The 27,536-nt window shown below is 44.3% G+C and overlaps 1 long non-coding RNA gene and 2 pseudogenes across 8 annotated transcripts; all 3 read left to right on the top strand.

Moving 5' to 3' along the window:
• LOC105704768 (uncharacterized) lies at positions 1-25,979 on the top strand. 8 transcript variants are annotated; one of them, XR_010341379.1, is made up of 6 exons: positions 1-177; positions 659-760; positions 5,491-5,646; positions 7,186-7,272; positions 7,485-7,622; positions 15,543-19,382. It is a non-coding gene; the product is annotated as an uncharacterized LOC105704768 (long non-coding RNA). The 8 variants fall into 8 exon arrangements; XR_010341380.1 differs by having other exon boundaries at positions 7,488-7,622; XR_010341378.1 differs by lacking the exon at positions 7,485-7,622 and having other exon boundaries at positions 15,543-15,898; positions 16,732-19,382.
• LOC135273630 (ferritin heavy chain-like) lies at positions 10,324-15,528 on the top strand (annotated as a pseudogene).
• Positions 11,522-11,652, top strand: LOC135273779 (U2 spliceosomal RNA; annotated as a pseudogene).
• Positions 25,980-27,536: the final 1,557 nt, after the last annotated feature.

Consider the following 27,536-nt stretch of genomic DNA (forward strand, 5'->3'; position numbering starts at 1 on the left):
CCCAGGGCGTTGGCGGGCTCTGGGGTTGGGGGGGCCTACACCTGCGACAGCCTTAAGGGAGAACCTGTTAGAGACAAGGGCTGACGTGGGCAGCGAGTGTTGTAGACTCATTTGTGTTCTGAATTCTGGTGGGGGTAGTGATGGACACTGTCCCAGTTCACGGAATTCTCTGGCTGGGTAGGTAAAGGTACTTGAATTGTAGGTACTTTTTTTGGCCCCGTGTCTCCTTTATTTTGGCCCAGTGTGCTTCCATTTGTGTAGTCTGTAGTGGAATTAATTTAAAAAGAAAACAACAACAGTTATTTAAAAATACATGATGGAGGCAGCAAAATGAGAGGAGTAGGGAGGAATTCTTGGAATTTGCCTTTGTTTTTTTTTTTAGTTTCTTAACCTTAAGGAGTTTCCACTTGTAGATTGTGGCACAAGAGGAGGTATGGGAGACCGCACCTACAGCATCAGAAATCACCTTTTCTGTTTTTCTGTTCGCTGGTGTGAGTAAAAGATACCAAATGAAAATAAAAAGTTAAGTTGAGGCCTAACGTGAGTTTATTGCAGATGCCAATTTACTGTTGGAAATACTAGAGGCAAAACGTGCAAGGCTTGGAATGTGTGAAGGCCCTATGATGTGCCTAATAATAATCTTGTCCATTTTGAGCAGGAAAAAAATCAAGGTGAACTGAAGAAAATGAGCCTTGCCCCAAAGGAGATAGAAGATGGGGAAGATGAGATGTGAGAAGATGACAATGGCAGTAGAGACGAGGTAATTATATGTACTGCGTTGAGCAGAGTAGCATTTATTATTAATGTCAACAATCAAAATCTACAGTAAAGCAGTTAAACTGCATTGTTTAATCTCAAAAGTTGGCTAGGATGGGTAGCTCTTGCCTGTAATCCCAGCACTTTGAGAGACAGAGTAGGGTGGGCCGCTTGAGCCCAGGAGTTTGAGACCAGCCTGGGCAACATGGTGAAACCCGTCTCTACTAAAAATGTAGAAATTAGCCAGACCTGCTGTCTCCCACCTGTAGTCCCAGCTACTCAGGAGGCTGAGGCAGGAAAATCACTTGAACCTGGGAGGTGGAGATTATGGTGAGCAAAGATCGTGCCACTGCACTCTGACCTGCGAGACAGAGTTTGTCTCAAAGAAAAAAACACAAACCTCAAAAGTGATACTGCAAACACTGTTCAGCTAGTTTTACAAGTTCACACTAAACTTGATATCAAAATCTGACCAGGTCATTTTGAGAAAAGGAAATCACAGACTACTCTCTCTCTAATGAGCATAGATACAAAAATTCCAGAAATATTAGCGAATTGAATATCAATGTTATGCAAATAGTACAACATAATGCATCGTGGCCAAGTGTGGGTTATTTGGGGAATGCTGAGGTGTTTTATGTTTGTAAAGTGATACTGGTTGTTTGGAAATAGTGGTTTAAAAGAAAATCTTGGCTGGGCATGGTGGCTCACGCCTGTAGTCCCAGCCCTTTTGAGAGGCTGAGGCGGGCAGATCATGAGGTCAGGAATTGGAGATCAGCCTGGCCAATATGGTGAAACCCTGTCTCTACTAAAACTACAAAACTTAGCTGAGCATGGTGGCACGTGCTTGTAATCCCAGCTACTTGGGAGGCAGAGGCAGGAGAATCGCTTGAACCTGGGAGGCGGAGGTTGCAGTGAGCTGAGATCACGCCACTGCACCCATCTGGTGACAGAACGAGACTCCATTTCAAAGAAAAAAGGAAATGTCTTCATTCATTAAATTGATTCATTAAAATCCACTCATTTATGGCCCAGCAGGGCAGTGCTTTGCCTCAGCCATGCCTGGCTGTTTTAAATTTAAAAAAAAAAAAAAGAAAGAAAAAGAAAAAAAATCCATTACTTTGTGTACCTGCCAAACATGTTTTCACATTTCTTCTTTTGACAAATATTGAAGTCCCTACTAGGTTCTGCTTTTGAGAGCCTCTACCTTTGGAATTTGAAAATAGGTAGGTTTAAGTTGAGTCCTGACAGAATTAAGCTGGGTTAGTGGGTACACAGCTAATGAATATGGAATGCTTCATATGTGCAGCCATTGTACAAGGGCTTTATGCCAGGGGTCCCCAAACCCTGGGCCACAGACCTGTGCTGTTCTGTGGCCTGTTAGGAACCAGGCCGCACAGTGTGAGGTGAGCGGTGGGCAAGTGAGGTAAGCGTCATCTGTATTTCCAGTGGCCTCCCCATCGCTTGCATCACTGCCTGAGCTCTGCCTCCTCTCAGATCAGCTGCGGCGTTAGGTTAGAGTCTCATAGGAGCACAGACCCTTTTGTGAACTGTGCATGTGAGGGATCTATGTTGCACGCTCCTTATGAGAATCTAGTGCCTGATGATTTGTCACTGTTGCCCATCACCCCCAGATGGGACTGTCTAGTTGCAGGAAAACAAGCACAGGGCACCCACTGATTCTATGTTATGGTGAGTTGGTCTAATTGTTTTATTATATATTACAGTGTAATATAAGGTGCACAATAAATGTAATGTACTTGAATCATCCCTCTGTCCTCCCACCGGATGTATGAAAAATGGTCAGCCGCAAAACGGGTCCCTGGTGCCAAAAAGGTTGGAGACCACTGCTTTATACATTGTTTCATTTCATCCTCACAGTTACCAGGTTAGGTAGGCATCGTTAGCTCCATTTTTTAGACAAGAAAGCAGATTTAGCCATTAACCAGCTTGTTCGTGTTTCCAGAACTAATAAGTGACAGAGCCAGGGTCATACATGGGTCTGCTGAATCCAGACCCCCTATACTTTCCCTGTTCATTTCTCAGTCTCCTTCCAAGCAGCTTGTTCTGAGAGGCAGGTAGCATTTGTTGTCCACTTTGAGCAACTGGTTGTGTGATAGAAACTTTCTTCAGCCCTCTTCTGTCTAGTAGTTGTTTTAATTAATCAAAAGTAAAAGTGGGTTTTGGGTGCCCTTGTCATACACACTTAGTGGGGATGATAGGTTTGTTAATTTACTTGACTGTAGTAACCATTTTGCCATAAGTATATTAAAACATGTTATATACAATTTTTTAAAAAGTAAAAGCAGGGAAATCATGAAAATTATCCTTCCGTACCTTTTGATTTTAATTTAAGACATTTTATGTATTCATTGACCAGTATTTTGATATGGGACCAAGGTCTTATCTTTGAGTTCACTGCTGGAGTAGCTTATCTTCCCTGCATAAAGTACAGACATAATGCATCTTCTGTAATGTAAAGTTTGTTTCTTTAGAGCAAAGGAAAACTCTGTCACCCTAGTAAAGCAATTTGAATACAGATTCCCACAGTTTTACAGCTTTTCTCATTCTTTTATGGTTGCTCATGCACACTTAATTTGATTGCAGTTTTTAAGCTTTATCAGGTACTTCCAAAGCATTTAAGTTTGTTTTCATAGACTCAATAACCTTTTGCATTTATTATTTTATTTTATTTTTTGAGATGGAATCTCACTCTTATTGCCGAGGCTGGAGTGCAGTGGTGGAAAATTGGCTCACTGCAACCTCTGCTTCCCGAATTCAAGTAATTCTGCTGCCTCACCCTCCCAAGTAGCTGGGACTACAGGCATGCACCACCACGCCTGGCTAATTTTGTATTTTTAGTAGAGATGGAGTTTCACGTGTTGGTCAGGCTGGTCTTGAACTCCCAACTTCATGTGATCTGCGGCCTCCCAAAGTGTTGGGATTACAAGTGTGAGCCATCAGGCCTGGCCCTTTTTGCATTGATTTTTTGGTTTATATGATGTTTAGTTAACACTACAGTTGAAACTGCAAATACTATGGTTATATACAGTTCAGCAAACACAGTGGGTTCTTATTAAAGATAGAGTTCAGCTCACAGGAATAGAAATGTTCAGTAGGAGTACCACAGAGTGGCCCACTCATGCTTGGCATTTCATGAGCATCAAGTTATTATAGTAAGACAGTTATTTAATCCAGCCAGTTGGTTAAGTCGACATAGATAAGAGAGCATTCACTGTACCAGTTGAGTATTCCTTACCCGAAATGCTTGGGACCAGAAGTGTTTTAGATTTCAGATTTTTTGGATTTTGGCATATTTGCAGATACAAAATGAGATATCTTGGGGATGACACCCAAGTCTAAACACAAAATTCATTTATGTTTTATATACACTTTATACACATAGCCTATAGGTAGTTTTATTTTTCCCTCTGGTACACTGACCCATCACACAAAGTGAGAGAATTGGGGCTCTAATGAGATGAATAATTGATGTATATTCTCCTGGGGCAGTAGCATCCATACTCGTAGAAATCTGGATGCTTTGTGGCTCACCCCTGTAATCCCAGCACTTTGGGAGGCCAAGGCAGGTGGATCACCTGAGGTCGGGAGTTTGAGACCAGCCTGACCAACATGGAGCAACCCCATCTCTACTAAAAATACAAAATTAGCCGGACATGGTGGCGCATACCTGTAATCCCAGTTACTCGGGAGGCTGAGGCAGGAGAATTGCTTGAACCCAGGAGGCGGAGGTTGCGGTGAGCTGAGATTGTGCCATTGCACTCCAGCCTGGGCAACAGAGTGAAACTCTTATCTCAAAAAAAAAAAAAAAAAATCTGGATGCTTCCCTGTGGAGATTCTGGTTTTTTAGCGCTAAGTGAAGTCTGAGAATTTTTATTTCTGTTCTTTTTTTAGATAAAGTTTCACTCTTGTTGCCCAGGCTGAAGTGCAATAGTGTGATATTGGCACACCGTAGCCTCCACCTCCCAGGTTCAAGCGATTCTCCTTCCTCAGCCTCCTGAGTACCTGGGATTACAGGCATGTACCACCATGCCTGGCTAATTTTGTGTTTTTAGTAGAGACGGGGTTTCTCCACGTTGGTCAGGCTGGTCTTGAGCTCCAGACTTCAGGTGGTCTGCCTGCTTCCACCTCTCAAAGTGTTGAGATTACAGGTGTAAGCCACCATGCCTGGCTTTTTTTTTTTTTTTTTTTTTTTTTTGAGATAGAGTCTCACTCTGTGGCCCAGACTGGAGTGCAGTGGTGCAATCTCGGCTCACTGTAATCTTCACCATCCAGATTCAAACAATTCTCATGCCTCAGCCCTCTGGGTAGCTGGGACTACAAGTGCGCACCACCATACCCAGCTAATTTTTGTATTTTTTTTTTTTTTTTAGTAGAGACAGCGTTTTACCATGTTGGCCAGGCTGGTCTTGAACTCCTGGCCTCAGGTGATCTGCTCACCTCTGCCTCCCACCAAAGTGTTGGGATTACAGGGATGAGCCACTGTGCCCAGCCTTCTTTTTTATCTTTAGACAAGCATGCCAAGTGATTGGGGTGCTGGAAGGCTTTTGACTACATTTTTTAAAGAGAAATTTATCCTGGAGAGTTGAAATAGTTGTTGACTTACATGCCCGACCTGAGTCTTGCGCTTAGTGACTGTGCAGTGTGATTGCAGCCTCGTGAGGAGGCATCTTTTCATTGTTGCTGTTTCTCCTCCACATTCTTGTCCCTTAGAAGAATGGCAGGAAGAATGCTACTGCCCCAGGAAAGAAAGTAAGGGAGGAAAATTCTCTGGCTCCTGTGTTTGCTGAGAAGTTAATATCACCAAGCAGGAGGAGAGCCACCAGGAGAATGAAGACAGGAACAGTGAGTTGGACCAGGATGAGGAAGGTAAAACCCTTCTCCGGGGGTTCTTGATGAGTGTGAGTTAGAGACAAGCTGCTGTACGTGCCATTCTACAGCATTTGGGGAGAGGTTCTGTTAAAAATCCATCCCTCTGAAAACTGCCTTGGCAATCCCTGGCTGATTCTTCAGGATGGGCTTCATTGATGGGGAGTCTCAGTGGATGTTTGACCTTTGCTGTCTACCTGACCCAAGTCAGAGGTTTTCTTTTTCTTTCTTTTCTTTTATTTTTTTGAGACCGAGTCTTTCTCTGTCAGCCAGGCTGGAGTGCAGTGGCATGGTGCTCCGCCTCCCAGGTTCAAGCGATTCTGCTTCAGCCTCCTAAGTACCTGGGATTACGGGCACACACCACCATATCAGCTAATTTTTGTGTTTTCAGTAGAGATGGGGTTTCACCATGTTGACCAAGCCTTGAACTCCTGACCTGAAGTGATCCATCTGCGTTGGCTTACCAAAGTGCTGGGATTACAGGCATGAGCCACCGTGCCTGGCCCAGAAGTTTTCTCTTTGAATACTATACATTGATGAGTTCTGTCTTTGTGCTTATGAGCCACGTAGATGTCATCTCAGATTTAATTTTCAGTGATTTTTTTCTGTCTTGATAGAGTCTATGTAACATTTAAAATATTATTGCTACCAAAGAGTAATTCTTACTATAGTTATTAAGATGCAAGAACAATGCATTTAAAATTATTTCATAATAAAGTTAAAATGAGGCTGGGCATCGTGGCTCATACCTATAATCCCAGCACTTTGAGAGGCCAGGAGTTCAAGACCAGCCTGGGCAACATGGAGATACCTGATCTCTACAAGAAATAAATAAATTAGCCAGGTGTGGTGGCACACGCCTTTAATCCCAGCTACTCGGTAGGCCGAGGTGGGAGGATGGATTGAGCCAGGTGATCGAGGCCATGGTGAGCCATGATCTCACCACTGCACTCTAGCCTGTGCAACATAAATAAGACCCTATCTGAAAATAAAAAGTTAAAGTGACTGAATTTTTTTCTTAGATTTTTGTATACAGCCAGATATAAAAGAACAATTGTTCTCTGAAAGGAGAGTTTATCAGTCTTAACTAGTCTGTGTAATAGTAATTAATTGCTGTTAATTAGGTGGCTTCCCTTGTGATTCTAGAGGGGTAAAAATAAAGCTGGGACCAAAGGTAGAAAAGACCTTCCCATGAGGGCTGAAGATGATGAACAGGATGATGACAGTGGCCGTGACAAAGGCAGTGAGGAGGAGGAGGAGGAAGGTTGCATGACCTGGATCAGCCCTGTTAAGCAGTGTGGCCAGCATCAGGAAATGCTAGTTGCAAGTGAAGCCCATCAGAAGGGGCTGTTGCATTTCCTGTATGAATTTAAATAACTTCCTTATTAATTTATAAATGCTTTTAAAAGTACCCTGACCAGACTCAACTCATGAGTCTTGTGACAATTAAGTGTAGCTTTGGAATGATGTTTGTGGGTAGTATAAAAGTTTCTAGAAAGCAGATGATTGCAAATGCAATGTTCTGGCTTTTACCCACAGAACCTATCAAAGAAACACCTGATAAATGAAGGAAGGAAATGGCCAATCAGGAAGATTCCCCTGGAACCAAAAACCAGAAATTAGAAGGTAACTTATTGGCCATGGTTTAAAGAACAGGAGATGCATGGAGAATGTCATGTTGGCAAAAACTTAGTGTCTGTTAGCCCAGACGAGCAACAGTGAGATTTGCTACAGAAGCTTGGTGTTATAATAAGCCACAATCTTTAATGGATTTTGTTTTACTGCTACTTTTTCTGAACTGAGTTTTTTTGTTTTTTTTTTTTAACATTTTTGTGTAGCAGCTGAACCACCTGTAGCTTTCAAACTGTTGGAAACCTGAATTTCAACAAAACTGCTACTGAACTACAAGCTGGTCTCAGTGAATTTTTTGCTAAAAGTGATCTTGAAGTTGTTGGTGTCAGAGTTGCCTTGTCCAGGTAAATACCAATAAATTAAGAAGGTTTTTAAGAGCTTATCAGCCCAGCACTTGATGTTCCTGGAGAACTGAGGAGTTCCAGCAGCTTTATGCTGCTTCATCGTGGCTCACAGGCTGCTGTCTTCGCAGGTCCTTTTGTTGCTCTTTACCCTTTGGTGGGATTTTACCTCAGTCACTTGCAGTTCACAATGAATGTTTAAAATCCTTCAATGGCTCATGCTTGGTAAATCTATTATATTTAACTCTGCTACCTATTTTCTCAACCAAAATATTAAAATAATCCCAAGGTCTTCCAAGTCTTAGAGACAGGATGTCGCTGTTTTACCCAGGCAGGTCTGAAACTCCTGGGCTCAAGTGATCCTTCCACCTCACCCTCCCAAAGTGCTGGGATTACAGGTGTAAGCCTCTGTGCCCTGCCTGTTTTTTAAAAATTCAAAAAATTATTATTATTATTATTGAGACAGTTTCACTCTATCACGCAGGCTAGAGTGCAGTTGCATGGTCTCAGCTTACTGCAGCCTCTGCCTTCCAGGTTCAAGCAGTTCTGCTTCAGCCTCCTAAGTAGCTAGGATTACAGGCGCCCACCACCACACCCGACTAATTTTTATATTTTTAGTAGAGACAGGGTTTAGCCATGTTGGCCAGGCTGGTCCTGAACTCCTGGTCTCAAGTGATACGCTTGCCTCAGTCTCCAGAGTGCTGGGATTGCAGGTGTGAGCCACTGCACCTGGCCAAAAATAAACAAATAAATAAATAATTTTTTTGTGAAACAGGGTCTCAGCCCGTTGCCCAGGCTGGAGTGCAGTAGTGTTACCATGGCTCACTGCAACTTCTGCTTCCCACCTCAGCCTTCTGAGTAGCTGGGACTACAGGCACACATCACCACACCTTTTTTGTACACATAGGGTTTTGCCATGTTGCCCAGGCTGATCTCAAACTCCTGAGCTCAAGCAGTCCTCCCACCTCAGCTTCCCAAAGTGCTGGGATAACAGGTATGAACCCCTGCGCCCAAGCAAAATTTGTAAATTCAAGCCATACTTTCTATAGCTTTCGGTTAAATCTTTTCAGTTGTTAAGCTGAAAACTAAGAGAGATGTCAGTAGGCAAACTCTGCACTGATTCTCAGTCCTTGCTCTAGAACGAGGTCTCTTGACTTCAGCGCTATTGACATTTTGGGCTAGACAATTTTTGTTTTTTTTTTTTTTGAGACAGGATCCGGCTCTGTCTCCTAGCCTGGAGTGCAGTGATGCAATCTTGGCTCACTGCAACCTCTGCCCCCCAGCTCAAGCCATCTTCCCACGTCAGCCTCCCAAGTAACTGGGACCACAGACATGTACCACTATGCCCAGCTAATTTTTTTTTTTTTGTATTTTCTGTGGAAACAGGGTTTCACCATGTTGACCAGGCTGGTCTCGAACTCCTGAGCTCAGGCAATCTGCCCGCCTTGGCCTCCCACAGTGGTGGGATTGCAGACATGAGCCACCACACCGGGTCTGGGCTGGGCAATTCTGTGTTGTGGTGGCTGTCCAGTTCATCATGTTTAGCAACCTCCCTGAATTCTACCCATTAGATACCAGATGCTCCCCCATTTGTAACAGCCAAAAATGTCTCTAGACATTGTCAAACTTGCCTCCCCCCACACCTCCCGGGGTGAGAACTACTTCTCCATAGTTACTTCACAGTACTGACTGCTAGTTTGTAGAGCCTTGGTTTTAAATTGTAAATTAGGCAGCTGCTTGTGACTTAGTGCTCATTTCTATTCCAACAGCTAGTGTGATTAGCTAACCAGAGGCATATGCTCTTCTTCTTACCTGTGTATGCTTTTTCCCTTTTTTTCTACATCTCTGTAGGAGATTTGGTTATGTGAATTTTAAATCTGTTGATGATCAGGAAAAAGCCCTGGAACTTAGTGATACAAAAGTCCTTGGGTATGAAATTAAATTTAAGAAACCAAAGGGAAAGAAAACAAAGATACGCAAACAAGGCAATTTGTTCAAAGGTATCGATGTATCTAGAAGATTCTGGGTCAGGCAGAAATATCACATTCTTTCTAATTTGGTGCAAGTAATCCTCAGTTTCTGACGGGCCACCTGCCTCCGTTGCACCCTGCCCTCCCTCCTGTGCTCGCGCTGCACCGCTCACCTTTCTCTGTCATAACGTTCTTTCCAGGACTCAGTCCCTGGCTACTTGAAACCCATCCATCCAGTCCCAGCTTAAATATCACTCCCTCAGATCAGAAAACTCTTTCCTTACCCCCACACTAGGGTAAGTCTTCTCTACTAGACTTCCTCATTGCCCCTTTTACTTGTCCATCCTGGCACTCATCAAGGTGTATAATTATGTGACTATTCATTTACCCGTCTTCTCCAACAAAAACACATTCCTGAGAGCAGAGGCCAAGTCCATGTTTTCACAGCAAGCATGTAGCACAGGCCCTAGCCTAGAGTATGTATTCAAATATTTGTTAAACGAACAAAAAGGTATTGTTTCCACTTTGCAGCTCTTTGAGGGATTTTTTTTTCTATCTTAGGGGACTTTTGATGCTTAGTAAATCTAAACTCACCAGAAATATTCTTTTGCTTTTATGTAGATCAAAATGCCAAAACACTTTTGATCAATAAAGTTCCTGACAGAGTCACTCAACATGAATTAAAAGAAGTGTTTGAGGATGCTTTTCAAATTAGATTAGTGAGCAAGGATGGGATGAGTAAAAGGTATGTTTCGTACCTTGTACTGAATGAGAATGTAAGTCTACTGGATACAAACATAATGGAATTTCCTTACATTCTCTCAAATCTCTCTGTCTGATTTTAGAGAAGGGAAGAGTAGTTACCCAGATTTCTGCCAATAGGCATAACAAATCAAAGGAGACATCATAAAAGGACAGCCGAAACTTCTAGAAAACTGCAGTGGTGCTATAGAGAAATAGAGACTTACTCTGCTACCAAGTACAGGATTGAAGATTAGAACTTATTCGTAGATTATGTACATTTATTCTTCTCTTTCCAGGGCTGACTCCACTAGAATAATGTACTAGGTAACTTGCTTGGACAGGTGCCAAAATAGAATATGCAATTGTTAGGTTTATGTTGTAACCAATTAGTGAAACACTGTCTTTAGGTATCTCGGCTTTGGTAGAGTAAGAGAGTGAATATGGTGAAATTAGAGGGGGTGGAGTATAATATGTTTTGAAGGGATTGTCATTGAGGTGAAAATTGAATATTGTTTTCTTTTTTTCCTTTTTTGAGATGGAGTTTCATTATTGTTACCTAGGCTAGAATGTAGTGGTGAGGGTCTCAGCTCACTGCAGCCTCTGCCTCCCGGGTTCAAATGATTCTCGTGCCTCAGCCTCCCAAGTAGCTGGGATTACAGGTACCCGCTACCACACTGGCTAATTTTTTTTGTATTTTTAATAGAGGCAGGGTTTCACCATATTGGCCAGGCTGGTCTTGAACTCCTGACCTCAGGTGATCTGCCCGCCTCGGCCTCCCAAAGTGCTGGGATTACAGGCATGAGCCATTGCGCCCAGCCTGAATATTGGTTTTATAGATACATTTGAGCTAAATGTGTTGGTGAAGGTGAACTCTAAAATAATCTGTAGCAGTGTGTTCTGATGAACCTAATCTCTAGAAAGGATACTACAGATCTAACAAGCCTAAGATAGAACTGTATATATATTGACCTGGAAAGCCATGATAAATATAGGAAAACAAATCTCAAAGAATAAATTCCAAATTGTTAGCAGTGTTTACCAGGAGCAGATTTGGGAGCACTCTGCTAGTTGTCTCTGGAAAACAAGCAAATTTCTGCCAAAAGCTATATAATTTATCAAGGTTTAATTAGGTTTTAATTAAATATTTTTATATCTTTATAGTCATTTCTGTACATGGAGAATTATCGTATCACTTCTCAGCCTTTTGGCTAACGTCAAGTGTAGTATCTGTTCTTCAATTTAATATCTGATATGTCCTAAATTAAAAACAAAAAAAAGAATTATTGTAAAGGGGAGATAAGAGAAGCCAGAGAATCCATGGCCATGTGAAATAAAGCATAGTACGTATGCCAAAAAAGAGTGTGGTGCATTATCTTTAAGAATCTGACTCAGGCTGGACTTGGTGGCGCACTCCTATTATCCTGGCACTTTGGGAGGCTGAGGCAGGTGGATAACCTGAGGTCAGGAGTTTGAAACCAGCCTGGCCAACATGGTGAGACCCTGTCTCTACTAAAAATACAGAAAATTAGCTGGACATAGTGGTGGGCACCTGCAATCCCAGCTACTCGGAAGGTCGAGGCAGGAGAATCATTTGAACCCCGGAGTTGTAGGTTGCAGTGAGCCGAGATTGCGCCGTTGCACTTCAGCCTGGGCAACGAGAGCGAAACTCCGTGTCAAAAAAAAAAGAGAGAGAGCTGTTCTTTGCCAAGAGTCGCCGCAGTTTCCTGCTTCAACAGTGCTTGGATGGAACCCAGCGCTCGTCCCCCACGCTGGCCAGCCACCCATAGCCAGCCCTCTGTCACCTCCACACTGCGCTTTTGGACCGCCCAAAGGCCCCTGCTGCCACTCCAGCAACACGCGGCCACTGCCGCCGCTGCCGCGACCACCTCTCCTTACCTGCCACCATGATGACCGTGTCCCCCTTGCAGATGCACCAGAACTATCCCCAGGACTCAGAGGACACCATCAACTGCCAGATAACCTGGAGCTCTACGCCTCCCATGTCTGCCTGTCCATGTCTTACTACTTTGACTGTGATGACGTGGCTTTGAAGAACTTTGCCAAATACTCTTCACCAATCTCATGAGGAGAGGCAACATGCCGAGAAACTGATGAAGCTGCAGAACCAATGAGATGGCCAAATCTTCCTTCAGGATATCAGGAAACCAGACAATGATGACTGGGAGAGTGGGCTGAATGTGATGGAGCGTGCATTACATTTGGAAAAAAATATGAATCAGTGACTACTGGAACTGCACAAACTGACCACTGACAAAAATGACCCCCATTTGTGTGACTTCATTGAGAGATGTTACCTGAATGCACAGGTGACATCCGTCAAACAATTGGGTGACCACGTGACCAACTTGGGCAAGATGGGAGCCCAGTCTGACTTGGCAGAATATCTCTTTGCCAAGCACACCCTGGGAGACAATGATAATGAAAGCTAAGCCTTAGGCTGATTTCCCCATAGCCATGGGGTGACTTCCTTGGTCACCATGGCAATGCATGCATGCTGGGGTTTCCTTTACCTTTTCTATAAGTTGTACCAAAACATCCACTTAAGTTCTTTGTACCATTCCTTCAAATAAAGAAATCTGGTACCCCCCCCAAAAAAAAGAAAAAGAATTTTCTTTTAAACATAAGAAAACTACTCATCCTCACTCATAGTAAGAGGATTGCATATGAAATCTACACTGAGATACAACTTTTTACCTATCAGGTAGTCACAGATCAAAAGGTTTATTAACACAGTGGAAGAGGGTAAAAAAAACTGGCATGCTCGCCGGGCGCAATGGCTCATGCCCGTAATCCCAGTACTTTGGGAGTCCGAAGCGGGCAGATCACCTGAGGTTGAGAGTTCAAGACCAGCCTGATCTGGAGAAACCCCGTTTCTATTAGAAATACAAAAATTAGCTGGGCATGGTGGCGCATGCCTGTAATTGCAGCTACTCGGGAGGCTGAGGCAGGCGGATCGCTTGAACCTGGGAGGCAGAGCTTGCCGTGAGCCAAGATTGCGCTGTTGCACTCTAGCCTGAGCAACGAGAGCAAAACTCAGTCTTAAAAAAAAAAGTGGCATGCTCATACTTTGTTATTGGAAGTGAAATTGGAAAAATTTCTATGGAGATTAGGTACTTAGCTCTATCTGTTAAAGTTATAGTTGCAAATGCCATTTTATCTTGCTCCTCCTAAGAATTTATCCTATAATCTCAGACAAGTGTGAAATAATGTATTGCAAAGTTGTTTGATGCAAAATTAGAATTAACCTGAATATCAAGCAACAGGTGGTTAAAATTGTCTGGCAGATCCATAAGATATTATTCTATATAGCTGTAAAAAGGAGTGAAATCACATTTTGTGTAGTGGTGGAAAATAATCTCCAGTATACATTATTAAGTGAAAAAAGACAGTATGGAACAGTGTGTATAGTATTCTGCCTTTTATGTAAAAATGTAATGGAGAACACTGTACACAAAAAATTACTCAACATGGATCAAAGACCTAAATGTAAGAGCTAAAACATAAAATTCTTAGAAGAAAACACAGCAATGAAACTTTGTGTGCAAGTGATGAAAGAAAATCGAGAAATTGGGCTTAATTAAAATTAAAAATGTTTATGTTTCAAAGGCTATTTTTAAAAAGTCAAAGAAAATCTGTAGACTGGCTGGGCACAGTGGCTCACACCTATAATCCCAGCATTTTGGGAGGTCAAGGTGGGCTAATCATGAGGTCAAGAGATCAAGACCATCCTGGCCAACATGGTGAAACTCTGTCTCTCCTAAAAATATGAAAATTAGCTGGGCGTGGTGGCATGTGCCTGTAGTCCCAGCTACTCAGGAGGCTGAGGCAGGAGAATTGCTTGAACCCAGGAGGCAGAGGTTGCAGTAAGCCAAGATTGCGCCATTGCACTTCAGCCTGGCAACAGAGCAAGACTCCATCTCAAGAAATAAAAAATAAAAATACAAAATTAGCTGGGCATGGTGGTGTGCGCCTGTAATCTCAGCTAATTGGGAGACTGAGGCAGAAGAATCACTTGAACCTTGGAGGTGGAGGTTGCAGTGAGCCAAGATTGCCCCATTGCACTCCAGCTTGGGCAACAAGAGTGAAACTCCGTCTCAAAAAGAAAAAAAGAAAAAATCTATAGACTGGAAGAAAATATTTGCAAATCATATATCTGACAAGGGACTCGTGTCCAAATATATAAAGAACTCATATTTTAATTCAATAAAAAGGCAACCCAGTTAAGAAATGGGCAAAGGATTTGAATGAACGTTTCTCCAAACAAGGCATATGAATGGCCAGTAAGCACATGAAAAGATACTCACCATTTGTGGTTAGGGAAATGCAAATCAAAACCATGATGTGAGATACTTCACATTCATTAGAATGGCTATAACAAAGAAGGCAAACAGTCACAAGTGTTGACAAGGATGTGGAAAAGTTGGAGCCCTCATATGTTGCTGGTGGGAATGTAAAATAATATAGTTGCTTTGGAAAAGTTTGACAGTTTCTGAAAATGTTAAACAGAGTTGCCATATGGTCCAGCAATTCTTTTAAGTATCTACCTCAAAGAAATGAAAACACATGTTCACACTTTTTTACAAATGTTCATGTCAGCATTATTTAATAGTCAAAAAGTAGAAATGACCCCAAAATTCTATCAGTTGATGGATTGATAAAGTATGGTATGTCCTTCCATATATGACATGTCCAGGATAGCCAAATCTTTACAGACTGAAACTAGAGCAGTAGTTTGCTTGTGGCTGGGAGTGAGAATGGGTTGAGGGGAATGAGGAGTGACTGCTGATGGGTACTTTTGGGGACAATAAAAATGTTTCAAAGTTAGTTTACAACAATGATTGTACAGTTGTGTAAATGTATTAGAAACCATTGTAAACTTTAAATAGGTGAATATTATGATATGTTAATTATATCAAGCTTTTTAAGAAAAATTGTGTATGTATATACATTTGTTTTTATAAATACCTAACGTTGCCTCTATGGTTAGAAATTAGGTGGCCTGGAATAGGAATATAAGGAAGACGACCCCATATCCTTTGTTTTTTTCATTTTTCTACATGATCAAAACCATATCCTTTTCTACTTTTTGGATTTTGAATCTTGTATATTTCTGATTCAGAAGACAAATAATAGATTGTGGCCCTAAATGCTGACTGTTTTCTCCCTCACCTCATCCCCACAATTGCAGGATTGCATACATTGAATTCAAGTCACAAGCTGAGGCAGAGAGAGCCTTGGAAGAAAGGCAGGGAACAGAGGTTGATGGGCTTGCTATAGTTCTGGACCATATTGGAGAGAAAAGCCGGGGCCAAAAAAATAGAGATTGAAAGAACAGCACTTGGAGAGGTGAGTGGTCCCAGAGCTCTGTGGATTGAGAGTTACCAGGGTTGTCGCAGGGGGGTCCCAAGGGAGGGGCTGGTATGAGTTTAAGGGCACTCAGCACTTTATCTTTTCTTATTATTATTTTGAGACAGGGTCTCACTCTCTTCACCCACACAGGAGTGTGGTAGCACAATCACCACAGTCTCAACTTCCTGGGCTCAGGTGATCCTCCCACCTCAGCCTCCCGAGTAGCTGGGATGGGAGGGCCACTCAGCACTTTAAAATGCAGTTTCCTCTGTATTGAAAGTGAATCATTCACATAATTACATTAAACTGATTAATATTGTCCTAGTTAACTGTAACCTGATGTCTGCAAAAGAAATGGCACTTTGAAATCCATCAGATGGCCAGGCATGGTGGCTCATGCCTGTTATCCCAGCACTTTGGGAGGCCAAGGTGAGTGGATCATTTGAACCCAGGATAAGACTGGCCTGGTCAACATGGCAAAACCCTGTCTCTGCAAAAAATACAAAAATTTGCCAGGTGTGGTGGTGCATGCCTGTAATCCCAGCTACTTGAGAGGCTGAAGTGGGAGGACGGCTTGAGCCTGGGAGATGGAGGTTGCAGTGAGCCGAGATCACACCACTGCACTCTAGCCTGGGCAACAGAGCCAGACCTTGTCTCAAAAAAAAAAAAAAAAAAGAAACCCATCAGTTTATTTTTTCTTTTTGGGTACCCTCTAGGATTCTGTTTGAACAAGTTCTTATATCTGTTGTTTCAGAATTAGATACTTAATTCTGTTTAGATATTAATTTTCTTCAAGTATTGTTTTTGCAGGTTTAAACCAATGTCCTCAAACCAGTGCCCTGAATTTGCCTAATCTGATCAGCAAACTGTTGCTTACAGAGTAAGAGACAATTGAATTTGTTATGAGTATTTCAAAAGTCAAGAAATTTCACATAAAACCCTGGGTTTCCAGCTTCTTTTGATACAACAAAAAATCTGGCCAGGTGCCGTGGCTCACACTTGTAATCCCAGCACTTTGGGAGGCTGAGGTGGGTGGATCACTGGAGCCCAGTTTGAGACCAGCCTGGGCAACATGGAGAGACTCCCATCTGTACAAAAATAAAATAAAATTATCTGGGTGTGATTGTGCGTACCTGTAGTCCCAGCTAACTCAAGATGCTGAGGTGGGAAGATTGCCTGAGCCCGGGAGGTTGAGGCTACAGTGAGCCATGAGGGTGCCACTGCACTTCAGCCTAGGCGCCAGAGTGAGACCCTATCTATTGCAAAAAAAAAAAAAAAAAAAAAAAGCAAAGAAAATCTGGTAGCACGGTGGCTGCATTCCCACATGGCAGCAGTTGGCTGGCGATGAGAAGTAGCTGCTTCCTCTTAGGTGTGGCCTTTGCTCTTGTTTCCTGGTAACCCCCACAGTTCCTGAGGGGAAACAGCAGTGGTGTGGAAACTTACACTTTTAAACATAGAGTTAATACCTTTTTCTTGGGAAAAAAACACTTTTTTCTTATAGTAAAGCTGACATGGCCAGGCACGGTGGCTCATGCCTATAATCCCAGTACTGTGGGAGGCTGAGACAGGCGGATCATGAGGTCAGGATTTCGAGACCAGCCTGTTTAATGGTGAAACCCAGTCTCTACTAAAAATACAAAAATTAGCTGAGCATGGTGGTGCACGCCTGTAATCCCAGCTACTTGGGAGGCTGAGGCAGAAGAATTGCTTGAACCCAGGAGGCAGAGGTTGCAGTGAGCCGAAATCACACTATTGCACTCTAGCCTGGATGACAGAGTGAGACTTTGTCTTGGGAAAAAAAACAGACGATGACATTTTAATGTTTCTTATGCATTTGTCTCTTTCACAAGTGGAAAGACAAAGTACAGAACAAGACAACCATACTGTTCAAGAAAAATGAGGGAAGCCTATTTTATTTGTGGAGGTAAAGAATGTCCCTACATGTTTAATATGCAAACAAAGTCTTTCTGTGTCAAAAGAGCATACCCTAAGACACCACCATGAAACAAACCATAGCAAGAACCATGAGGGATATACAGAAAAGATGAGTGACAAAAAAACCTAATGAACTGACAAAAAGACAGATTTCAACATGATTCGCTTTTGAATGTGAATAAAATAGGTGATGCTGCTATGAAGTGTAGTTATATATTAAATGAGAAAATTGCCTGGGCATCAAAACCTTTTACAGATGGGGAGTTTAAAAAGAATATTTGTTGAGTGCAGCAGAAATTATGTGCCCTGAACAGAGACAAGCATTGGCAAATAGAAGACGACCTGGTAATATTATTGCTCAGCATGTTGATGATATGGCTGAAAACTTACAGGACAAGTTTCAAGAAAAAGTGAAATCATTTGTGGCTTTCTCTATTGCAACTCATGAGAGTGCTGATATAAATAATGTTCCCCAGTTGGCTGTGTTCATTCATGATGCTGATGAAACTTTTGATGTGACTGAAGAACTTTTAGATACAGTACCCATAACAGGCACAGCATCAGGAAATGACATATTTTTATGTGTTGATAAAAGTCTTAAAAAATTTAATGTAGACTGGTCAAAATTAGTAAGTGTTAGCACAGATGGTAATTCTGCAATGGTTGGTGTTAAACTGAAATCTAAGGTGGCAGGGCTTTGCAAAAGCACAGAACTTAAGTCTGTGCATGGACTCATTCTCCAGGAATCACTTTGTGCTAAAAAGTTAAAAATGGATCACATCATGGACATAGTAATTTGCAGCATAATCTGGATACATTCCCATGGCTCAAACCACAGAAAGTTCAATGCTTTTTTCAGTGAGTTAGATGCACAATGCGGAAACGTGTTCTACAACATGGAAATGAAGTGGCTGAGGCGTGGTATGGTGCTAAAGCAGTTTTTTGAACTGTTGGAAGAAATTTACTTTTTCACATCTTCTAAAGGAAAATCTGTGCCTCAGCTCACTAGCAAAAATTGGGTCAAAGACTTAGCTTTTTTGATTGACATTACAACACATCTGAATACATTGGATATTTCTCTGCAAAGGCGTTCACAAGTGGTTACACAAATGTATGATTCAGTTCACTCATTCCTAGCAAAATTGTGTCTTTCGGAAACTCATTTGACAAGGAACAATCTGGCCCACTCCCCTACACTGAAATATAGTTTCTGAAAATGAAAGTGATGGCCTGAACTATATTCTAAAAATTAAAGAATTGAAGACTGAATTCCAAAAATGATTCTCTGATATCAGTTCTTTATGAAAATGAACTGATATTGTTCAGTTTACCTTTCTTGATTAATCATGTGAATGAAGAGCTGCAAATGGAAGTTATTGAATTGCAGTCAACAGTATACTGAAAACTAAATATGATGATGTGGGAATCCCAGAATTCTACAGATACCTGGGGAATGGTTACCCTAAATATAAAAACCATTGTGCAAAGATTCTGTCCATGTTTGGAAGTACCTATGTTTTTGAGCAGTTATTTTCTATTATGAAACTAAATAAAACTAAATATTGGTCCCAATTAGGAAAGATGAATTCTCTGCTGCACGTGGCTATACAAGATTAACAGCCTGACATTGATTGATACCTAGGGGCATAAGAAAGGAATGTTAGATTTTCGATTTCAAATCTGAGAAGTAATAAATTATGAAACTTGGGATAATTATTTTCAAATTATATATATATATATATATATTTTTTTTTTTTTGGCTAATGCAGCTGGTGACTTTAAGCTGAAGCCAGTGCTCATGAAATTATATTTTTTCAATACCAAATTTAGATAACATCTCTGGCATTATATATGTTTGTTAAATCTTATACCATATAAAATAAAGTTGGATTATACTTCTGGTGGTTTTTTACACCTCGCCTTTCTGGCCTTTAGAGTTATTCAAGTTTATAAACTTCTGCCCTAAAATAAGCCACATTTTTTTTTAAAGACACTTGTAAGCCTGGGATGTGAACCAAGGAGTCAAGCTGGATGAACTCAATGTTTAGACACCTAGTGCGATCCTATCCCTAAGCACAACAGACCTGCCACAGTCATCCTGGGGTTCAGGCCAGGGTAACTAACCGCCTTCCCTGTACAGGCTGGGTGGCAGAGCTGTTACTGGCCTCTGGACTTCTTTTGTGGTGCTTCTATTTGGATTTACATATTTCTTTTGAAGTTCCAACGTTGTTGGTCAGCTTACAGTCAGTGTGGCTGGCCCAGAAACATTCTGCCTCTTACAGGCAGGGATGCTTTTTCCCTTGGTGTTGGGGTACCCAGTGGGGGTGCACAATGGGGTGTTGATGTGTGGAAGAACATGGGCATTTTTCCAGGGTAGCCACCAGCAGAGTCTTAGAGAGGTCTGTGACCCAAAAGGTGTTTTTCCACTGACAGTGACATGTCTGTTGTAGAAACCATATCTTAAAAAATTAGTCTAGCCACGCGAGGTGGCTCATGCCTGTCATCCCAGCACTTTGGGAGGCTGAGACAGGCAGATCACCTGAGATCAGGAGTTCGAGACCAGCCTGACCAACATATTGAAATTCTGTCTCTACTAAAAATATGAAAATTAGCTGGGAGTGGTGGCAGGCACCTGTAGTCCTAGCTACTTGGGAGGCTGAGGCAGGAAAATCGCTTGAACTCGGGAGGCAGAGGTTGCAGTGAGCAGAGATCATGCCATTGCACTCCAGCCTGGGTGACGAGAGAAACTCTGTCTCAAAAAAAAAAGTTAATTGAAGTAATATGTACTTATTGTAGAATATTTGGATATTATAAAGAAATTTTGAGAAAATACCTGTAATCTCAGCAGAGGTAAGCCTGTAAATGTATAGAGATGTTTTCTTTCAGTTTTCTATGTGCGATTTGATGTGGTTGAGCACATTATGGATGGATCATAGTGTATCCTGCTCTATGCCCTCCCTCTCCCACTCAACAGCAAGCCCTAAATAGCTCTCTATCTTCAGGCTCAGGTTATGTTTATTTGATTCCTCAAGGAGTGCACTTATGGGCTTTGCTAGCTGGTGAGTTCTCTCGGCTACACGTGAGCATGGCTGAGTTGATTTTCCAATGTAGGATCCCTCTTTCTGGCAGGTTCATAGAAGGCTGGAAGAAAACCCTGGCTGTTCTGGGAAGAAGAGGCAAATCTTATCACTGGAGTCTCAGGATAGCCTCAGTGCAGAGGTCTTGGGACTGCTAATGAGTGTGAAGCTAAGCTTCCAACAGCCACAGCAGAGCAAAGAGATGAAGACAGAGGGACTTTAGGGCAAGGCAGTGAGGTGTTGGGGTTCTGGTAGCCTCTGAGAAAGCTAACTTAAAAGGCAAACCCAGATTCAGATTCCCTCCTTTAATAAGAGAGACTTGACTATAAAAGTGGGTGGGTGAGAGTGTGGTTGTGAGGGCCAAGGGGGTGCTCAGAACAGGCCTCTGGAGGTTGAGTGAGATGGCAGGGCAGGGCTAGGCTCTTCTCCAGAGGAAACTTGGGGACCATTTCGGAAAGGATGAGTGACTAAAGGTACAGAGTGACTTTGAGGACGACAGTGCAGCCGGGAGTCTGACAAGGCAGGCAGTGAGAGGAGGGCCCAGGGATGGAGATGGAAGTTGGGGTGAAGGATGGGGAGACTGGCTAGGCATGTGGCCTCTGAGTGTCAGGTCATTGTGGTTGAGCCTTTCAGCTCTGGATGAGCAAGGGACAGTCCCAGGATCTGCTTTCGGCTGCATTCTCCTGTCTGGGGAAGCAGTCTCACAGCTGCACTCACGCAGCTGACTCCTGGCTCTGTGTTTTTGGAAATTTTGTTTCTACTGGCTCTTCTAATGCCCACATCTCTGGCACACTGCCTTTAAATTTCTATTTTTAAAAATGTGTAAAATTGACACTATTCCAAATTCAGTAGGTACAAATGGAAAAGTCTCCGACTCATCCTCTAGCCACCCAGCTCCTTTGTATAGAAGAAGCCAATATTATTGGCCTTTTCTTGTCTTCCACTGTTCAAGACAGGAATTATGTATTCTTTTCCTACCGATTTTTTACACAAAGCAACAAGCTATAACACATTTTCCTGTACCTTGCCTTTTTGTCGTTTAAAGTATTTTGGAGATACATCTGTAATGAACAGCTGTTCCCTTTGTTTTTATAGCTGTAGTGCTCCATTGCATGGATGTACAAGAATGTCCTTAACCAGCGTATTAGGTTAACTCTACCTGCTGTAGTGGATGGACCCCAGTTCTTAGTAGCGCAACACAGTAAGTGTTTATTTCTCGCTGATGCCACATTCAGAGTGGGGTATTCCTGGGCAGGTGGCCTTCTGTGTGGTCATCTGGGGACCCAGGTTTCCTCTGTTTTGCTCCTTTATCCTGTTCTGGGTCATTGGAAAGATCTTCATTCAGCGAGTAGATAGGAGAGAACAAGGACGATCCAGTGGGGGCACTTGGTACAGGCCAGGCCTGGATAGGTTTTTACCAGTCAAGGTCCAGCACCACACCTCTAGTCCCAAGGAGGCTGGGCAGGCGCTGCAGCTACACATCCTGGAAGAAGAGGGATTCTGGGTTGGCCGAGTGGCTAGCCTGTCTCTACTGCCCTTGGCTCCTGTTGAGGCTGCCATGGTCTCAAGAAAATCCAGAACCAAGCCTCTTGCTGGGCATGTGCCCCTTCCAATCCTGCCCTCTCCTTCCTTTCACAGGCAAAGGTCTTGGGATAGTCCCCCAATTCCCTGACTGCAGTTCCTCGTCTACAACTCCTCTGTGCACCTGGGATACCTGTTGTGCCTCCCAACCCCCACGAAAACTCTTTTCTCAAGGTCACTAGGGACCTCTGTGGCAAAGGCTTCTAGAAAGATTTTTTTTTTCTTGAGGTGGAGTTTTCACTCAGTCGCCCAGGCTGGAGTGCAGTGGCACGATCTCAGCTCACTGTAACCTCTGCCTCCCAGGTTCAAGCAATTCTCCTGCCTCAGCCTCCTGATAGCTGGGATTACAGGTACCCACTACCACACCCAGCTAATTTTTGTATTTTTAGTAGAGATGGGTTTCACCATGTTGGCCAGGCTGGTCTCGAACTCCTGACATCAGGTGATCTGCCTGCCTTGGCCTCCCAAAGTGCTGGGATTATAGGCGTGAGCCACTGCACCTGGCTGGAAGTTGATTTTTAGATCTGATCTTAATCTCAGCAACAGCTAACACTGCCACCCTTTCCTCTTGCTTGAAGTCTCCTTATTCTCATTTCCCCTCCTCTCTGAAGACTTCGCAGGCTATCCCCTCCCTCTTACTGCCCTTCCATGCTGTGTTCCTCTGATGACTTTCCCCATAGCTTGGCAGAGGCTTTGCCTTTTAGCTCCACAAGATGTTGGAAGCTCAGCTTGTACTTTCCTTGCCATAGCCCTAGACATGTTCATTTCTCCTGGAGTCTTGGTGCCTTTTATTGAGAACAGCATTCAAAACTAAGATCTGGCCAGGCTTGGTGGCTCACTCCTGTAATCCCAGTACTTTGGGAGGCTGTGGAAGGGGGATCACCTGAGGTCAGGAGTTTGAGACCAGCCTGGCCAACATGGCGAAACTCCATCTCTGCTAAAAATCCAAAAATTAGCCAGTGTGGGGTGGGTGGGTGCCTGTAATTCCAGCTACTCAGGAGGCTGAGGCAACAGAATTGTTTGAACCAAGGTGTTGGAGGTTGCAGTGAGTCAAGATTGTGCCACTTCATTCCAGCCTGGGCAAAGGAGCAAAACTCCATCTCAAAACAACAACAACAAAAAGTCTGGGTGCTGGGTGGGTTCACTGGTATCGGCTGTTAGTACTTTCAAGCCTTTCCAGTGGGTAGAGTTAGGAAATATATGTCTACACATGTGCATCTCTAAAGCTCTTTCTATAGCTGTATGTATTTTAAAAACCAGGAGTTCGCAGTGATGTCTCCAATTCCAGTCCGACACCATAGTGTTTATTCTAGCCTACTCTTCTCATTATTAATTCGTTTAGAGACATGGTCTCACTGTGTCGCCCAGGCTGGACTGTAGTAGTGCGATCATAGCTCACTGTGGCCTTGAATTCCTGGGCTCAAGTGATCCTCTGCCTCAGCCTCCCAAGTAGCTGGGACTACAGGTGTGCACCACCACCTGTGGCTGATTTTTTATGTTTTATCTTTTTTGTAGAGATAGGGGTCTTGCTCTCTTGCCTCAGCTGGTCTCTGACTCCTCACATCAAGCAGTTCTGCCACAGCTTCCCAAAGTGCTGGGATTACAGGCATGAGCCACTGTGCCCATCCCCTTTCCTTATTTTTAGCTCATTTGCCTGATGGTGAGAAATCTGGGTCTTGTTAGCCACGGTATATACACTTGCTCAGTGCCAGAATCCACATCAGGTGTTTCATGGATTTCTAACATCCCTGTGAAAAAGAGAGATGTGAATTAGACGTCAGATGTGTGCTCCTCTACCAACGGCACAATAGTGTGCAGTTTCTTTCCCCTTTAGCCTTAAAGTACATAGTCAAAATACTGTTTTCTAAAGCTCCGTAGGTTACTGCTCCCGCAGGGTGCCTGAGTGCAGGTTAACAATGTGTAACACAGCAGGTTCACTTGTTTCTGTTTGTATTCCATTTTGGGTCACCTCTACCACCCTTCTCCAGTTCTTTGTTGATTAAAATTTTTTTTTTAACTATGAAACATAGAAATAGTTCTAAAAGTCAGAATCATACAGAGATGTGCAGTTGACCCTTGAATGATGCAGGACTTAGAGGTGCCAACCTCCTGTGTAGTTGAAAATCCACATATAACTTTTGATTCCCCAAAAACACAAGTACTGATAGGCTACTGTTGATCAATAACACAAACAGTTGATTAACACATATTTTGTATGTTACATGTATTATATACTGTACTCTTAAAATAGAGAAAACATTATTAAGAAAATCAGGCTGGGCACAGTGGCTCATGCCTGTAATCCCAACACTTTGGGAGGCTGAGGTGGGCAGATCACCTGAGGTCAGGAGTTCGAGACCAGCCTGGCCAACATGGCAAAACCTCGTCTCTACTAACAATATCAAAAAAAAAAAAAAAAACTGGCCATGGTGGCAGGCGCCTGTAGTCCCAGCTACTCAGGAGGCTGAGGCAGGGAGAATTGCTTGAGTCCAGGAGGTGGAGGCTACAGTGAGCTGAGATCATGCCACTTCACTCCAGCCTGGGCAACAGAGTGAGACTCCATCTCAAAAAGAAAATCATAAGGAAGAGAAAATCTATTATACTATTCATTAGGTGTAAGTGGATCATCATAAAGGTTTTCATTCTCATCTTCACATTGAGTAGGCTGAGGAAGAGGAGGAGGAGGGGATGGTCTTGCTGCCTCAGGGGTGGCCAAGGCACAGACGTGTACCCACAGTTGAAACCGTGTTCAAGGGTGAGCTGGACTCAGAGAAGTGTTACCTCTCCTGTCCCTTCTCCCCTCTCCCACCTGTCACAACCTGCTCCGTGCTCCCACACCCCATAAACGGCCAGTCTCATGAGTTTCTGGTGTATCCTGACCGTTACGTTTTCATGCACGTGGATGTTTTGCAGTTCCCCTTCTTTCTGGATGAAAGGCAGCCCACTGCAGGTATGTTTCACACTTGGCTTTTCCCCTTTGACAGTACTTTGGGAATCATGAGTAAGTCATTGGACTTACAGGATGGAGAGCAGGCGCTGGCCCCACGGCCAGTACACCCTGGGTGCACAAGGGTAGGGTGAGCAGGGGGCTTGGCGGTGCCTTCACAGAAACGCTCTCCTCAGCTGTTGCCTTTGTTAGCATTCACAGCCAAGGACAGAAGTACCAAATCATGATTCTGTTATTTCTTTTCTTTTTTTTCTTTGAGACCGAGTCTTGCTCTGTTGCCCAGGCTGGAGTGCAGTGGCACAATCTCGACTCAATGCAACCTCCACCTCCTGGGTTCAAGCAGTTCTCCTACCTCAGCCTCCCAAGTAGCTGGGATTACAGGCACGTGCCACCATACCTGGATAAGTTTTTTGTATTTTTAGTAGAGATGAGGTTTCACCATGTTGGCCAGGCTGGTCTGGAACTCCTGACCTCAGGTGAGCCTTGGCCTCCCAGAGTGCTGGGATTACAGGCCTGAGCCACCTTGCCCAGCCATGATTCTATTATTTCTAAGGGGAGGGGAAATCGTAAACATTTTGATTATCAATTTTAATACAAAGATAGAGACTATAAAATCTAGGCAGAAAAGCATCCCTCTCTTATGGAAGGTCTTTTATGTGTTTTGTATATCAAGAATCCCCACAGGTATCCTGCAAACTCTATCTTCTCCCATTTTACAGGTGAGGGAAGCCTAAGCCTCAGAGAGGAAGTAACTCCCCAGGGTCTCACAGCTGGGAAGCCACAGAGCACCTGATTATTCTTGCCCCCCAACCCATGCCTTTGAGACCATACTGTAGCCGCCTCTGCCCCACCACCATCTGTCACACACAGCGTCCCCACGCTGGGTCCACAGGCTGCAGGAAGGGTCACTGGGAGGGTGGGAACCTGCGCACCAGCTGAAGGGACACGGCCCGAGAAACTGCACCCCAGAGGCAGCCTCCACCGCCAGCCCGGGGCAGAGGGGCTCGGGGTCTCAGCGCCTGCGGGTGGGAGATGGCGTCAGGTCTGCACGGCGGACGTTGGGAGTCCTGCGGGCCGCCCGAGGACCACGTAGCCTCAGGGGAATGCTGGGCCAGAGAAGACCCAGTACCTGCCCCGAGGAACCCCGGCCACCCTGCCCGATTCCTGCCCTGGGCTGACTGCCTGGACTGCGCTCCGCAGGCGCTGTGGCCTCCTTCCCGTTCGCTCTCGAGGCCACTGTGGCCCCTGCCCTACCCTACTCTACCCCACCCCAGCTCCTCCAGCGAAGGTCCCTAACCTGAGGCTTCTGTGCCACCTTGACAATGGCAGCCCTCATCTGCCACCGCAGAGAAGTCCTGAAACTCCTAGACTTTGGTCGCTTCTGTTCCTGCCAGGGAAGCACGTGCAGGGCCAGCCTCGTGACTTGGGTTCCCGCCCAAGCCTCGCCGTGTGCCTTCTGCTCTCCACGGGGCCTGCTGCCCACCACCCACGACCCAGGGCTTCCTGCCGGCCGCCAGCACCAGCCTGACCCTCGGACAAGAGCCCAGTACTGCCCAACCCAGGCCTTCTGTAGGGTCCTCTTCTCTCCAGGTACGGCCTCATTATACCCACGTGGTTCCCCTCCTCCCCATGGTCAGGGAGCCTCGGAAAGGCTGAGCAACGTCAGGAAAGGGACGGGCTCAGCGCATTTCTCGGAAGTAAAATGATGGGATCCCTAGGCAGCGGGAGTCCTGGCACTCAGGACCACAGTTTGAGGGGCCTGGCGCAAAATGAAAATGCAGGGCTCGTGCTCGGCAGTAACTCAGACTTCAAGATGGCGACAGCAGAGCTTCCAGCCAAGCCCAGATCCCCGCCAAATGCAGGCCACATACCCGCAAACCCGCCCTGCTGCATCTGCGAGTCTGGCACCCAGGAAGGCACGAGGCTCAGGGGCTGCCTGGAGAGGCCTGGCCCCCTCTTTCCCCGAGCGCCGCTCCAGAGCTGTGCCAGACCCAGCCTGCCGCGGCGCCGCCACCTGCTGGCCACTTGAGCCCCTGCTGCGCCTCTCGGAGAGAAGGACATTGTGTGGAGTGGCCAAGCGCCTCGTGACCCAGACAGTATCTTCGTAGAAGAGAATACAGCTGAGGAGGGAGCATTCTGCAGGAGTTCCCATCAGCTACAGCACCCCAGTGACGGTGGCAGCACGTTACTGTCGCTCTTGAACTGCCCTGTGCCTTCCATCAGCAAGGTAAGATGATGATCCCCCCTATAGATAAGGAAATTGGAGTTTTCTGGCCTGGTGCGATGGCTCATG

The sequence above is a fragment of the Aotus nancymaae genome, unplaced genomic scaffold, assembly GCF_030222135.1.
Source record: "Aotus nancymaae isolate 86718 unplaced genomic scaffold, 86718_ANA_hifiasm-v0.15.2.pri h1tg000008l, whole genome shotgun sequence".
Taxonomy (NCBI): Eukaryota; Metazoa; Chordata; class Mammalia; order Primates; family Aotidae; genus Aotus; species Aotus nancymaae.